Raw genomic sequence first — 4,180 nt, 5'->3', positions numbered from 1 at the left:
AACTGAACTGCCACCTTCTTGTGCTGGAGGCACTGGCTGCAGAGAAGGAAACACTCCTTGCTAGCACATTCCCTGCTCACTGATCTGCCTTTCAGCACAGGAAACATATCCCCTCACACTTTATTTTAATGGCTGTCTTTCAACAGCTCCAAAGTTGTACGATGTTGCTAAAATATTTGTAAGCAGAGCAAAGTGTGCTTAAGGGCCGTGCGTGAATTCTTTGTTAAGGGTCTATAGAGGAGCTGATTTAATCATAAACCATCTCTGTTTAATGATAATAGTTTATGTTCATGTAGTTCTTTCATCTGAATGGCTGCATCAGGGTTTGGTGAGCTAATCACAGGAGATCTTTGTGGTTACATGCACGCAGATAAGCACACAATGTGTTCAGAGGCACAAGCTGCAGCCATCAGTACTCTTACCAGACATTTAATCTCCTCAATCAGGACCTCTGTCATGAGGCTGTTTGCACAATATCCGTAATGGCTCTCTGTCCTCACAACCTTTCCATGCCAGCTAGGAGAAGGGGTTGCTGTTGCCCCATTTCCCAGACAGACAGACAGACAGACAGACAGACTGATGGCCATTTACTGGTCCCACAGCTCCACCAGTGCTGTGCTGCAAAGCTCTGCAGCTCTTTGTTTTTATCGCTTTTATCATCTAATGTTGGGGCCCACTGCTTACAAACCACGTATCTTTGTAGTCTGTGTTACAATTGATTGAGACTAATTACCCAAACATGTAGAAACTTTATGCCTCTGAGCACTTTGATCTCAATTACTGGCTGAAATTGGCTAAGGTATTCACAGGTTTCAGAGGGAACTGACAGCTACACACCTACATGCATACAGAATTTAATGATACAAATCCTTTTTCTTCAGAAAGCAGCCTAACAACTGTTTAACTGCACAGACAAAAAGCTCCAGATGCTGCCATAATTACATTTGCAGGAGACTACATCAGACCAGGTTAGTTATTTCACACAACAGCTGACATAAGTGTCCAGCCAAGAGGGGATTTTTTTTGTCTCTTTACATATTCTAGTCTGCAAGGTCTGGTTGATTTTACCAGTCTTTGGAAGCAAAGGTGTGAGAAAGCTTGCAAAACTTAAGTCTCACATAAGGATGTTGGTAGGTTGTTGAGTGACTCAGCTTCTGGTTTCCTCCCAGAAGCCCCAGTTGCTGCTTTCTGTGCAGGCAGTTGAGTGCACTGGTTAAAAGACTGTATTAAAAATTGGGAGGCATCAATTACTGACTTCTGACAATGACTTACTGTGTGATGTGGTAAAGCCACCTAGACAGGCTCTGAAAAAGAGAGGTGGTCCTACCTCTCAATGTGCAAAAAGCTCTGTGAGTCTCTCATGAGCAGCTAAATATCATCCTCTATTATTTTTTCTTTATATTTGATATTCCATAAACTTTTGTATCTCATGTTAGAAAAATAACTAAGACATAAGAAAATGAAGACCCTTGGCTTTTCCTGCTTGGGGCTGGTTACAGCAGGTGGTCTCCAAAAGGTTTCATGCTCCTGGTGGTCTCAGAATAGGGCTATAAAGTCAGACTTCTAGTCTCATTATAGGACTATTTTGCCTAATGTAGGGCTTGGCCTGAATCCCTCTACTCTCTCAACACAGTGTGACCCCGCTGGGCAAATTTCAGTAGCAATCATCCAATTTAATGGCTGTGGGCTGTGTTGTTTGACCTTAATATTGCCTAATGCAGGGATTTTCATGGGCTGGGAGCGAGCTTGTACAGAATTTGAAATCAATAAACAAAAGAGACTGCTGTTAATTAGTGTTAAAAAGAAGAGCAAAAGATAAATATTCAGACAGCCACACAGCTAGGCATTTTGCTCATCAAATCCTCATCCTGCCAGACTGAGCCTAACTGGGAACAAACTGCTGGCCCAGGAAAGGTACACAGGGCAGCTCCACCCTGCAAAAGCCACATGGGGTGGGTGCAAGGCACAGCCTTGCAAAAGCATCTGGGAATATCAGTCTGGAATTGCTTGAAGACAGACCTTTAAAATCAAAGCCAGCCCCAGCACAAGCTTTTGCAGGACCAGTGCTGCCTGTGCTGCACAGATGAGGAGAGGACACAGAGTTTCAGTGCTTGTCATTGCTGCACAGGGCTTTGGGAGGATGAAATGACACAGTGCCCTCAATTCCCACAGCCAGAGGCAGGCTGGGCACAGCGCGACGGGAGAGCCTCCGGGCAGTGCTGCAGCCAAGGTCATCACGCAGCTCTGGGCTGGTGGCACTGGGGGGGACAGTGATGTTTCCTTGTGCCAGATGTTATTACTGCTGTCAGAAGGATGCCCTGAGCGTATGCAGGGCTTGCACAACAGAGGCTTGTTCTCCACAGCCCCTGGGCACTGCTGGAACCAAAATGTGACGCCTGCTGCTGCGCGGAGGCGTGAGAAAAGAACAGAGCCCTGCGAACCCTCCCCAAACTGAGGATGGCTCCATCACTTCTGCCTGAAATTAAAACCACTTGCAAGCAGTCTTTTGTGGCTGTCTCCCAAAGGATTTCTGCAGCTTCCTAGAGGGATGGCCATCACCCATCTCCCTGGGGCTGCAGGTGTCACAACTTATGTGGTGTTTCTGGGCCTCACCCCAGACAGGTGTGTGGGGTTCCAGCAGTGACAGTCACCTCACTAGATGATGCTGGTTTGGTGCAGGAAAAACACATCCAGGGTAACCAAAGTGTCCTGCTGCCTGCTGGCCTTGAGCACAGCTGCAGAGTGTTTGTCAGATGTTTTGTCTATCTTGATGGCTAAACCTTTCACTGGAGGAAATCAAAGCCAGTGCTAGGAATAACAGGTAGAAGTCATGACCTGCCAAAACTGATTTGAATAGGACTTTATCCAACACCTTCTGTGATGCTGTTACTGCAGCATCAATTACTGCAGTACTAACATGAACCTTAAGTGACCACGTGTCCTCTCCCAGACTGTTACTTTTACAACTTCAGTGCAATCCTCACATCTCACTATACTTCAGAATAGCTTCACCATGCTGCACACAAACAATTTTATTCCTGATGGTATGCATTGTTTTGCTTTTGGCTGTCAGTGTTAGTCAGGGAGTGAAGCCCCCTGGGCACTCACACTCAGCAGTGACAAGTTTATCTTCCTCTCTGGTAGGATTTAGCCTTTTGGCTGACCAACACCCTCCCCTTCCACAGGTTCCCAGAAAGAGAGTCACTGAGAGACTTCCACCATGAACAGTTCCTCCTGCTGGCAGTACACACAGGAAAGGGCTGCCAGACTGGGAAAAAGTGTCAGGTCCCCCCAGGCCTGGGGGGTGTTGCTCAGTGGCTGGGCTAACTGATGGCTCACTGGGGTGGAAAATGGAGCAGATTTGTTTCTTGGTGACCTCAGTCAAGTCAATTCTATACCTTGTGCCTCTGTACTCTTACTTGAAAAAAACAGGATAATTATCAGGATAATTATCAGGATATCCTTTGTAAATGACCCTGAAGTCTACTGATGAAAAGGCTTGGTAAGAGTTATTAGTATCATAACACTCATCCTTTCTTGTCAGTCCATTCATCAACATCCCTTTCCTCCCAGTGCCTCCCAGCACTGCAGGCTTCACCCACATCAAAAGACATTACTCACAGCATCTCAGCTGCTCAGGCTTGACATGGAGGGAGGCTACAGCAGCACTGTGCTGGGGTGCCTGTCCTCATCCCATGCCAGTGGTTTGCATACCCCAAGGCTGGCACCAACCCTGCATGCAGCACTGCCCCTCTACCATCAGCGATGCTGGACTGCTGATGGGGTCAGTCCTGACTGCTGCTCACTCCAGCACATTAGTCAAAAGCTGCATCCCATGAAACAGTGATTTCTCGGAGTCAGAGGAGTCTCCTCTGCCAGGAAAGCATTGCAAAGCACCCCAAAATATCCCAAGAATTGACTTACCACCGAGTCAAGGAACCTAATGCAGCATTCGAGCTCGGGTCGAGTTTCACTGCTGATGGGGTCAGTCCTGACTGCTGCTCACTCCAGCACATTAGTCAAAAGCTGCATCCCATGAAACAGTGATTTCTCGGAGTCAGAGGAGTCTCCTCTGCCAGGAAAGCATTGCAAAGCACCCCAAAATATCCCAAGAATTGACTTACCACCGAGTCAAGGAACCTAATGCAGCATTCGAGCTCGGGTCGAGTTTCACTGCCGA

General features: G+C 47.1%; 1 protein-coding gene across 1 annotated transcript in view; it reads right to left on the bottom strand.

Annotated features, from left to right (window-relative positions):
* GRK5 (G protein-coupled receptor kinase 5) overlaps positions 1-4,180 on the bottom strand; it is a 55,809-nt gene extending 51,629 nt beyond the window's left edge. Inside the window, exon 1 of the mRNA XM_009071069.1 lies at positions 4,125-4,180. The gene's annotated coding sequence lies outside the window, so the exon portion shown is untranslated. The remainder of the gene's footprint in view (positions 1-4,124) is intronic.

Source organism: Acanthisitta chloris, unplaced genomic scaffold (assembly GCF_000695815.1).
Source record: "Acanthisitta chloris isolate BGI_N310 unplaced genomic scaffold, ASM69581v1 scaffold21753, whole genome shotgun sequence".
NCBI lineage: Eukaryota > Metazoa > Chordata > Aves > Passeriformes > Acanthisittidae > Acanthisitta > Acanthisitta chloris.
The sequence above is the reverse complement of the archived record's forward strand: the minus strand, read 5'-3'. Positions and strand labels throughout refer to the sequence as shown.